Raw genomic sequence first — 12604 nt, forward strand, 5'->3', positions numbered from 1 at the left:
ATTGCTCAATGCCTAGACGTGGTTGAGACCCCCAGATTAGAGATGAAAGCTCGGGAGAGCCTGGAGGCAGAGATCACAGTCGCTGAGGTGCGGGAGGCGATAGCTAAACTATCCCCGGGGAAATCTCCTGGTCCTAATGGTTTCCCCGCGGAATTCTTTAAAAAAACGGCAGACCTCCTCACTACGCATACACTAGCTTTGTTCAACAGGGCGATGGAGGAGGGAACGCTCCCATCAGACATCCGCATAGCCACATTAGTACCTATATATAAGCAGGGTAAACCACCAGAGGAGTGTGCATCATACCGCCCCATATCACTGTTGAACGTGGAGGTAAAACTCCTAGCGACGATTCTGGCATTGCGACTGAGAAAGGTGATAACAGACCTGATTCACCTGGATCAGACGGGCTTCCTGCCAGACAGGGCAACTAGGCACAAACCTGGATATTCGATAAGTAACTCCCCACCCTTCTGCAAGCGCCTTGAGACCCTTTGGGTATGTAGCGCGCTATATAAATTAATTGAATTGAATTGAACTTGAGGAGGACACATAACTGGATGATGGAGGTATGTGACCGTAAGGAGCCCCATGTATTTCTCTCCCTAGACGCTGAAAAGGCGGTTGACGCGGTGCACTGGCCCTTTTTAGATGGAGTGCTGCTAAAGTTTGGATTCGGCCCGAAGTTTCGGAAATGGGTGAACCTTCTATATACGGATCCCAGAGCGGGGGTCAAGGTTAATGGAGTGTTATCTGGGGACTTCCCTATAAGGAGAGGGACCCGTCAGGGATTCCCCCTGTCACCGTTACTGTTCGCCCTCACCATAGAGGTGGTGGCATGCGAAATACAGCAAGATAGACAGATAACGGGCTTTAAAATTGCCCGAGATGACGGTTATGAAGAGAAAAATTCGCTCTACGCGGATGACATCTTGTTATATATTACAACTCCAGAGGTATCGATACCACGCTTGTTCGCATTGTTGAGCCACTATGGGTCACGCTCAGGCTATACTATAAATTGCCATAAGTCGGTCCTGTACAGCCCCAGGGGTGAAAGCTTGGGGCCGGCCATACCTGCGGCGCTACGGGTGACGTCTGAAGGGTTTACATATTTAGGGATCTATATGACGAACGACCGCTCATCTCATATACGAAAAATATTCAACGATTTCTAACAAATTTTAAGGAAGATGTGCTCAGATGAAAGACTCTCCCCCTCACAATACTAGGACGGACGGCAATGTTTAAATTGATCAGCCTGCAGCGGTTCTTGTATGCACTGCAAAATGGGCACTTCCCCCTACCTCGACAGGCGTTTAAAGAGATAAACGAGGGGCTTAGAGCGTTGCTTTGGTTGGGTAAACAGTAGAGGATAGCCCCGGAGACCCTACAGAGGATCCAAATAATGGGGGGGTCTCCCTACCCAATATTGAGGCATACTATTGGGCAGAACATTTGGCGCAGATAAATGATTGGCTACATGCCCTGGTTGATCACCCAACATACAGACTGGAAAGGGGAAAATTGGAACGTCGCACATGTCTACACTACATATATGGTGGTAGAGGGAAAGAAGCGCTACTATCCGCGACAGAGGTGACTGTAGAGTTATGGGACAGGGCGACAAGAAGGATTTGCTGGCAGCACAAACCGTCAAGACAAACCCCAATATGGCATTGTACATGGCTATGGGAACTCCATAAACTGAGAGGGTTCAAAAGGTGGGACGACATAGGCATTTCAGTACTGGGCGACCCCCGGAAGCAGGGCGCTATGAAGTCCTTCTAGGTGTTGAGGGCGGAATATGGCTTGCATCACACTCAGTTTCTGAAGTATGCGCAGGTATGCCACACCTGGCAGGCAGAAGAGGCGCTTTCGGGCCCATTGCCGGAGTATGCTCCGCTAGAGGGTCGCCTGCTGCAGGACCAGGTTCCGGCTAAGGTAGTTTCCTTGACTTACAAAACCCTGCTTAACAATATGCCAGGCAGACTGGTGAAACTGAGAAGTGCATGGGAATCAAATCTGGGGGAGATGGATATGCTTGACTGGGAGACTGCCCTGATGCACCCTAGGGAAGTGGCAATAAAATACCGACTCCGACTCATCCAATTCAAAATTTTTCACAGAGTTTACTATGATAGATATCGCCTGCATAGGATGGGGAGAGCCAGTGAGCCTAATTGTCTGCGGTGTGGACATGCCGAGGGAAACTTTTATCATACCATCTGGGAGTGTGGGGTCATCCGGAGCTACTGGGTCAAGGTACTGAGGGAGCTTGGTGAAATACTGGAAACGACCTTACCGTTGGAGCCTAAACTGATTCTATTGGGGATAACGAGTGAAGTGGATTTGCCCCGACCTCATGTAATTTTTCTGACTCTGGCATTGGTGGTGGCCAAGAGAGATGTGGCTAGGGTCTGGAGAGCCCCGAACCCCACGAGACTTGACGACTGAAGGAGGAATATGAATATTTATATGGCAGCCAAAATATAGAGGTCGTCCAAGGAAGTTTAATAGGGTATGGGGGAAATGGCGAAGTTATTATGGCCTGGATGGGGGGCTTTGAGGAGGGGATGACTGTTCTACTAGCAGCCCTGGCGTTCAGGGGAGGGACTTGGACTTGGATGCAGCTATATGTTCTGAAAGTAGATGACATGTTATTATATGCAGATGAAGTGATATGTTTTGTGCAGCACTGGAAGTGGTGGGAGGTGGGTGGGGAGAGAGCATGGTATGATGGACAATCTTATGTGACATGCTTGTTATGTTTACGTGGTTTGAAAATGCAAATAAAAATATTTAAAAAGAAAAAAAAAAGTATGGTGACTTTAATACTATCTTTGTGTACTATGGCTATCCCTCCCCCCACTTAAGACCGTCTATCTAATCTTTGAATCTGGTAGCTACCCGGGATAGCTATTGGGATACAAGTAGTGGAACTAGGTTTAAGCCAATTTTCTGTCATAAATCCTAGATCCGGGTCTCTGAGGTAAGCAGGTCCAATATCTCAATTGCTTGCCTTGGCAGGGATCTAACATTAACAACATTACTAATGGGGCGTCATCTCGCACAGCTAAGTTGCGCCACCTTGGCGATAATATAATCATACTTAGTAATCCAAATATTTCTTGTTTTACAACATTTTTATTTCTATTTTTCTTCAACTGTTTATCTGAATCCACACTAGGAATGTCAATGCAATTTCCCAAACTTCTAATATTCCAACTGCATCCATCCGGACCTCTTGAAAGAACACAAATAGAGAAATATTCATAAAAGGCAGTGTTTATTCAATGAAGTACCCACGCTGAGATCAACCCCCTCCTGAAGAAACCCTCAATGGATCCCACTGACCTCAAAAACTTCAGGCCCATCTCCCTGCTCCCGTTCCCAGCGAAAGTCATTGAGCAAGCCATCAACAGCCAACTCTCCACATTCATCGAAGAGCACAACATCCTCGACTACTCCCAATCCGGCTTCAGTCAAACCATAGTAGGGAAACCGCTCTCCTTGCCGCAACAGATGACATCTGTACCTTACTGGACAAAGGAGAAACAGCAGCCCTAATCCTCCTCGACCACTCAGCGGCGTTCGACATAGTCTCTCACCGTACCCTAATACGCAGACTCCACGACGCACGAATCCAAGACAAGGCCCTCGACTGGATCCGCTAATTCCTCACCGGCAGAACGCAGCAGGTCAGACTCCTCCCTTTCCTCTCAGACCCTACAGCTACCACCTGCGGAGTCCCCCAGGGGTCCTCCCTCAGCCCTACGCTCTTCAACGTCTACATGGCTCCGCTCGCCCCCATCGACAGAACCTACGGACCCAACATTGTGTCATACGCAGACTGTGAGAAGTTAGCCTGGCATTGATGTCCACTAGTTCTAGTGGGCACCTTGCACCAGTCTAATCGACCCTTATTGATGGTGGTTGTAAAGTCAACCTTATAGAAAGCTCTCCTAGTGGTAGCATGGACCAGCAGTCATCAGGCTAAGACTTCAGAGAGCATGTGAAGCAAGTTGTTTTACCAATTATAATCCCTTGAATACCAAATGAAAGGACACTACACAAGGTATATATCAAATATATATGTATTTATTCTAAACACAACCCCTCTGCACTCTTTATGAGGTCAGAGGTAAAAGCACAATACAAGTTACTCAATTAGCATACGATAAGTTGCACAGTATACGTTTTGCCCTAAGGGCCTCACAAACCATATACTAAAATAGTGGTATAAGAACCACGTCTGGAATAGAAAGTAGGGCTAGGGAATCGCTGGGGCTACACTAAGCAACCAAAGGTTAGGAAGTAGGAGGCCCACGGTAGACGCGTGCAGTGTCTATACACAGCCGCGAGTTACCATTGACTTTCTATGGAAAAAGAATAAATGTTACAAAGTTATTGTTTTTAGGGCACTCTCGGATGGACTACGACAAAACCGCTTTAGACTAGGACACTTCGAGAGTCAAGACCCACGGGAGTACCGGAGTACTTGTGTTACCTCAACCAGTGAAGCCGGGTGCATAGGTGCCTTTTGGTGTCGGGTTTTGTCGTCGTTTTCAATGGAGATCTGCAAAGAAGTGCTGCAGGCGACCAGAGGAAAAGTGTCCGGGTGGATCCAAGGGTGGATCGAAGATCTGAAGAACCTGAAAGCAGAAGTGACAGAGTCTGGTTCACTAGCCAGTGACCAGGAAGGTACCAGGAAGGAACCAGGCGATGTCGCGTTGATCTCAGGTGAAGGGGTGATGTTTGTCTCTGCAGCCACGAGGTCCAGGAGGTGTCTACGACAACCAGGAGCTGGATTCGAGCTGTCCCACAAAGGATCTAGTTGACTGCGGTGTCAGTATCAGGATTGGACCCAACAAGCCTTGGCAAACGCAATCCATGCAGGAGATGAAGATTGGCTTCGGTGCAGACCAGCAAGGTCTGTGGCGCTTCTCCTTTGCAGGGAAGCTGGAGCAAGCCTGCAGCAACTAGGAAAGCAAGTTAGATTCAAGATGGAGTCCTCCGGGGGCTCACTAGCTAATGGCCTAGGAACCGGGAAGACGAGTCGAGCTGAAATGCAAGGGCGGGTCCCACTGGACACTCGTGGAGTGTGGAGGGCTGGGCTTCGGTGCAAATGGGGCTTGGGTCTGGGGCTTCTCGTACTCCAATGCACAATTGCGAGATACCTCGGGAGTCGATGCAGTTAGCAAAATGCAGGATGTCCAGGAGTTCCAGTCCCACGTCTCTCGTGTCCGCCACGGGTCTCAGCTTTGCTGGGATCGTCGAGCAGGGTCAGAGATGTCTGGAAGTGCATGTCCTGAGTCACAGAGTCTTCGAGTTCCGGTGGGAGCCTCGACAATGCAGACCGGCAAGTTACTGGTGGTGCCTGTTTGCACAGGGTGGTCACTCCTTGACCACAAGGGAGATGTCTTCTGTCTTCCAGTCGAAATGGAACATCGAAGGTCCAGGATATGTCTTTCAAAGATTCGTTCAGGGTAATCTAAAGTCCTAGGGACACAGCTCCTATACTTATACTCAGTTTAGGGGTTGGACTACCTGGCAGGTCCCTGCTATGGGTGGACCTGAAAAGGGGGTGGTTACACCCCTTTCCCTTTGTCCAGTTTCACACCAGTGCGGGGCTGGAGTGCCCCAGCAACTGGTTTGAACCGGGCTTTGCATGGAGCACCTGTTGTGCCCCAGGCAGTGTCTGAAATGCATTCACTGAATGCAGCCCTCCCTGCCCAATACACTACAGCTTGTCTGGGGAGGTGCCAGCACCTCCCTGGACAGGAAACCTATTTTCCAGTCCTCCCCTGCCGGAGTTTCGTCCAGCAGCAGGAGGTCAGACTTGTGTCTGTGGCAGCAGCATCCATTTTGTGATGCTGAGGCTCTGTTTAACTTTAACCGGGTTTACCAGTAACTACATGTCTTCTCCCTTTAGGAGGGCGGAATGCTACCCCCGCCACCAGCACTGGCAGGGGGGTAGTATTCCAAAGTGTTTGACACCTTACACAATATGTTTTGATAAAGCCAAACCAAAGTTAGCATTAACAGCGAGGGTTATAAGGCACTTAAGAGTATATGGTATGGCTATATCATAGAACAGCTATAAGGAGATGGTTCCGAAAGCTGCAAAGGGGCTCTGCTCATGCTAGGGCACTCTCTCACATAAAACCAAGCACTCTGCCTCCAGGATTGTTAGGGCCTGCCATAGGAGTGACTAATAGGTTACTATGGGCCAGATGTAGGTGGCCCAATACCGGTCAGAAACGGCAGAAATTCCCGAATTTCGGCCGTTACCGACCGGTATTGGGCATTTGGGATGTAGGGGACCCAAAAACTTCCAATTCGGTAAATTTACCGATTCGGAAATTAAGAAATGGAAAAAATGAATTTTGAGATGTAGGTACCCTTTTAAATACCGAATTTACATGAAATTCAGTATTTAAGAGTCGGTATTTACCATGGATTGAAATCCGGTGGTAATCAGGTGCAGGCTATAAAAAAGGGCCCCAAAATGCACCAGTTTCACCAGAATGGCTGCATTCTATGTCATTGCGAGGCGGCTACGGCTACAGGCAGGAGAGAGGGTCTGGAGGAGGGAGGAGCAGGTGTACAGGCAACGGATCACTCTATTCCAGCTAACTGAGCCTGAGATCCTACAAAGGTACAGGCTAGCCCCCCAAACTATCATGGACCTTATCAGAGACCTCCATCCACTGTTGGACCATGCAACCCCAAGGGCGCACGCAATCCCACCCCATGTGCAGGTGCTGTGCAGCCTACACCTGCTTGCATCTGGGAGTTACCAGAGTGTGATTGTTGCGGTAGGTGGGGTGTCCCAGAGCTGTCTGTCCCGTTTCTTCAAAAAATTCATTGACGCCATGTTGCAGAGAATGCTTTACTACATCAGCTTCCCTGTAACGCATGCAGAACTGCTCAGGACAAAGACAGACTTTTATCAGATGGTGCATTTCCCAAACATCATTGGCTGTGTTTATGGTACCCACATACCAAAATACCCACCTGCTGCCACAGAGTACATTTCTCGGAACAGGAAGTCCACCCACACCATAAATGTACAGGTGATCTGTGATTCCAAGTACATGATCACTGACATAGTAGCCAAATTTCCTGGGAGTACCCGTGACTCTTACATCTTCCAAAACAGTGGGATCTACGCACGCCTGACAGCGGGGGAATTTGGCGAAGGATACTTGCTAGGTAACACACTGTGTGAAACGTCCGTGAAACGTATAGCAGATGTATGTGTGTGTGCATGTGAGTAATGTTTTTTCTTCTTGCAATTAGGGGACAGTGCATATGCCCTCCGGTCCTTCATCCTCACACCCTACCTCAACCCTACAACACCAAGCCAGAGGAGATACAACAGGGCACACAAAACAACCCGAAACATTGTGGAGCGCACCTTTGGTATGTGGAAGAGCAGGTTTCGCTGCCTACATAAGAGTGGAGGGGCCCGCCAGTACACACCGATCACCTGCTGCAAGATGATTGCAGCCTGTGCAATGCTGCACAACCTTGCGGTTAAGAAGGGCACCGAAGTGGATATCTCTGATTATGAGGACCATGATGACGAGCAGGCACTGCCTGAACCACACACATCTGGAGTTGCAACACCAACTGATTGCAGACACAGACGGGAAGAGATCACACACAACTTCTTTTAAGTAAGTAAAGAGACACAGACAGGTGGAGTATGCACCCAATGTAGTTTAATTGTGTCATGACTTAGGTTTCTAAAAAACAAATGTGCAACAAACATTTTTAACTTAAATGATGTCATTCCTGGTTCACTTCACCATGAACTGTCATAGTCATTTTCGTCCTCGCTTCCCAGGGCCACTTGTATGGTGCTCACTGTGCTCACTTTCTTGCTGGCCTGTGGCCTCAGCGTGGTGCCTGCTGCTCCTCCTTGTCTCTGGGACAAGAGAACTTGCCATGCTGCTCCTGCTTGTGCTCTCCTCACTCACAGGCACATCCAGAGCAGCTGTTTGTGCAGTTTGGGCATTTAACAGCGCCTCAAGAGCACTGGTCATCCTGCCCATGCCCCTAGTGACCTCATTGCTGTTTTGGGTCATTGCCTCCTGCATGTTACTGCTTCTCCTGCATTGCAGGGATGTGACAGTGGCCAGGCGGTTGATTGCTTTATTTTGGCCATGAGCACGCTGCCTTTCCTTGCGCCTTGACTCAAAATCAGTGTCTAGTTTGGTGCATAGCAACTGCACCGATTGGCTCATTTCTCGCATCCCTGCTGCCATCTCTTTGTTCACTTCTACAAGCTCCCTGATGCCCTTTCCTATGTCTCCTATGTTATTGTTCAGGGACCTCATTTGGCGTTGGCATGACTGGATGGCTCTTCCCTGCATCCTCTGGATTCTCATCATGGACCCCTCCAGGCCACGGAACACACTTTGACCCTCCACAGGTGCATCTGCACGCCTTTCAAGGACTCTGAGGCGTCTTCCACCAGTATTGCCCACCTCTGCACTAGAGTGCAGTGTGCCAGGGCTATCATCCACAGGCAAGTTGTGCGTTTCTTCAACTTAACAAATACAAAAATGTGGAGAGGGTCTGAGGGGAAACTCAATTTATAGACCAACTTGCACCCTGTCCCCCAACTGAACAATCATACAACACTAAAGGGGATGCTAAGGGTCTCTAACAGTACTGTGGAAAAAACGAAACACTCAAAAGTAATGTAAAGTCAAAAGGTAAATAAACCAACCCAAAGGAGAGAGGGAAAGCACGAGGAAGAATACCCATCAGCCCACCCGTGGGCGGAACCTCATCATCTGGGTTTTTAAAGATGTAAACTGGTATCCACTAGATCCTTGCTTGAATGTTTCTTCAAGGGATACTAGTACAAGGATCCACCAGTGAGACGGACAGCCAACAGGAAGTGTTAAAGGGCTGAGGGAAGAAAGTAGTGAAGGGTTGCAATGCTCAGAACGTGAAGAAATTAAAAATGCCTGTTGTGATGCCAAAGAACAACTTTATTAAGGGTGAATATCACAACGGCATGGTTAAAAGCAGAGTGATGATAGTATGGAAGGAATTACTATCATTTGGAGATGTTAAATGGTCAACATGTTTCAGCCTCAACAGGCTTTCATCAGGACCTCAAGAAGATACTACTGCAACAGTGGGTTAAATGATACCACTAGTGAACAACATTTTTTTTAAATATAATGAACAATGTAGACCTACCAGGTCAGCTGCTGCTGACTCCATTTCTAGAAGTGGGGCCACAACATGCCTCCTGCTTGGTTGTGATGCAGGTGTTGTTTCATGCTGTGATGCTGGCATTTCTGGGGATGACAGCAACAGAGGGGATTGAGATCTTAGAGGGGACGCCTGCAACTCTGGAGCCATTTCTGTGTCTTGTGCAGGAGGATGGCTACTTGGTGCACCCGTGTCCTGTGGTACGTTCTGGGTAGTTGGACCTGGCTCCTGACTCTCCTCCCTCTCAGGTGGTGTGCCTTCAGTCTCCTGCGAACGCCTGCGAGACGTTTCACCTGTGGACATATGAGCATACATTAGCTAAGCGCTACTGTCTCACAGTCACTACAATTAAATATTTAACACTTTAGCTGTATTCTCTGTGCAATCATTTCCCTAACTTGGTGGTTGCTGTGCTGTATGACATGTTCTTACATTTCCTGACTACATGTACCATGATGCATTGCTCCTGTATAGTGCTAGCAGTACTAGAATGGGGTTCACTTGGCCACAAAGGGTACAGGTAAGGATGATGGTAGGGGGGGGAATGCTGTGCATGTTTCTTACATTTTCTGCTTGCAGCTCTGGCAGAGCTGTCTACTTCTCCCAGTCCGCAGACGCTGTCTGGTTCAATGGTTGAGGCCACCATCTCCTCCAGGTCAGTAAGGTGGGGTGCTGAGTTCTTGCCTCCGCCAGTTTGTGTTGCCTGCTTGTGGTGTTCAGCCAATTTTTTCTTAGTTTGGCTCCTGAGGTCGTAGAATCGCTTTTTCAGGTCCTCTGCGTCTCTGGTAGTCACCCCAACTGCATTAACTTTATCCAGTATGTCCAGCCAGAGTTTCCTTTTGGCAGATTCTGCCACAGTGAGGGACTGCCTGCCAAACAGTTTTTGGTGCACCTTCACCACCTCCTCAACAAGGACCTGCAGCTCCATGCTGCTGAATTTGAGTTTCCTCCTCCTCTCTGTCTGCTCTTTTTCTTTGCTGCTTGGCATTTTGCAGTTTTAAAAGTGCTCAACACTTTTTCTGCTGCTCAGAGACTCAGCTCAGCTCCAACTGCCTTTCCAGAAGCTTCTAATTAGTTGCAGCTGCCTGTGTAGCCACTTCCTGGTAGGGAGGGTGGTAGCACCTGATTGGCTGCCTACTTATGTTTCACTTTTGTTTGCTTTCCGATTCGGAAATTACCGATTCGGTATGAATGGGGAATACGGATTCGGTAAATACCGATTCGGTAAATACCGATTCGGTAATTTCCGAATGTCCGATTCCGAATTTTACCGATTCAGTATTTTTTACCAATTTTTTTTATACATACCATTTACTGATTCTAAAATACCGATTCGGTAAAATTCGGTATTTTTGAATCTGTAAAATCGGATTACCTACATCTGGCACCTAGTGTCTATATATAAGGTAGATATAGGTATACTATATCTAAGTAAGGGGTAATTACACCACCTTACCCAGGCTGTGTGAACAGACCTGTGGTGTTAGTTTGGAGGGCCAGCCAGGGGTGTCATAACACATGCTGCAGCCCCTGGTAGGCCTTGGATGCACCTATGCCCTGGGTACCTATGGTACACTATACAGGGACTCACAAAGGGGACTCAATACCCAATCGGGTATGTACCTAAAGTACATGGTATCAATTAGAGAGAGAACAGCTAGGCTGTGGTCCTGATTAGCAGGGCCACAGCCAGTCTAAAGTAAAAAAAACAGAGAATCACAGCAAAAAGTTGGGGTGACCATAGGAAGCAGACCCTACTCTCCTACACAACCCCCACAAACACAGGGACATTAAACTAACCTTGACCAGTTGATTCTTCATGTTCTAAGTGGAAATATCTGGGGAGTCCATCTGCATTGTCATGGTCAGTCCCAGGTTTATGTTCCACTGTAAAGTCCATCCCCTGTAGGGAAATGGACCACCTAAGCAGTTTGGGATTTTCACCCTTCATCTGATGTAGCCACAAGAGGGGCCTATGGTCTGTCTGAATCTTGAAGTGAGTGCCAAACAAGTATGGCCTCAGCTTCTTCAGTGTCCAAACCACAGCAAAGGCCTCCCTCTCAATAGCTGACCAACGTTTCTCTCTAGGGGTCAGCCTTCTGCTAATAAAAGCTACTGGCTGGTCTTGACCATCTTTATTCAATTGTGATAGCACAGCCCCCACTCCCAACTCAGAAGCATCTGTTTGAACAATGAATTCTTTGGAGTAGTCTGGACTTTGCAGAAGTGGTGCAGTGCACATGGCCTGCTTCAGGTCATCAAATGCCTTTTGACAGCTTACTGTCTACTGAACTTTCTTTGGCATTTTCTTGGAAGTTAAGTCATTAAGGGGTGTCACTATGGAACCATACCTCTTGAAAAATGTCCTGTAGTACCCAGTCAGGCCCAAGAAAGCTCTGACCTGTGTCTGGGTGGTGGGAGCAGTCCAGTCCTTTATGGTCTGGATCTTGCTCTTCAATGGTTGAACCTGACCTCCTCCTACAAGGTGGCCCAGGTATACAACTTGACTCTGCCCTATCTGGCACTTGGTAGCCTTGATAATTAGGCCTGCCTTTTGCAGGGCCTGCAAAAAAAATTTTCAGGTGGATCAGGTGATCTTTCCAGGTGGAGCTAAAGACAGCAATATAATCTAGATACGCTGCACAGTAGTCATCCAGGCCTGTGAGGACTTGGTTCACCAACCTCTGAAATGTGGCAGGTGCATTTTCCAGACCAAAGGGCATTACAACAAATTGATAATGTCCTCCTGGGGTTGAAAATGCTGTCTTTGGCTTTGCATCATCAGCTAGTCTGATCAGCCAGTAGCCAGCTGTCAGGTCAAATGTGCTCAAAAACTTGGCAAATGCCAATCTGTCTATGAGTATTTAACAAAAGAGGACAAAGTTCCTATGCCAGGGTGCAAAAAGTCACCCATGCATCGGTGTGCAAAAAGTCCCCCATACTTGAAAAAGATAGAAGAAAAAGAAAAAGTGATTCCTAGGAATAGAAGACCCAAAACTGTGAGAGGGAAAGACACTTTGTTTCCTCTGTTGCCCTCACACACCCCGAAGAGTGTCATGCTTCATCATCGGGTGTTTGGTCCTCGTAGGGCCGGTGCTGCAATTCCCTACGGGCTCCCCGAAGGGTCACTTTGTCGGAGATCTTTTTAGAGGAATGCCGGATGGTGCATGCGGGTGTGCCGGGAGTGGGTCAAAAGGAGGGTAATAAAAATTCATGCCAGTGTTATAATTTAAAAATAATGCAAGGGTAAACATGCAGCGATAAGATTCAAAAGTATACCCTTGGCAGTCAATACTGCTAGAAATTATTGACCCAAGAGGCCTATTCTGCCTAGGTGTCAATTGTCAAGGTCAACATGTTTCGC

The sequence above is a fragment of the Lissotriton vulgaris genome, chromosome 6 (genome assembly GCF_964263255.1).
Source record: "Lissotriton vulgaris chromosome 6, aLisVul1.2, whole genome shotgun sequence".
Lineage (NCBI taxonomy): Eukaryota > Metazoa > Chordata > Amphibia > Caudata > Salamandridae > Lissotriton > Lissotriton vulgaris.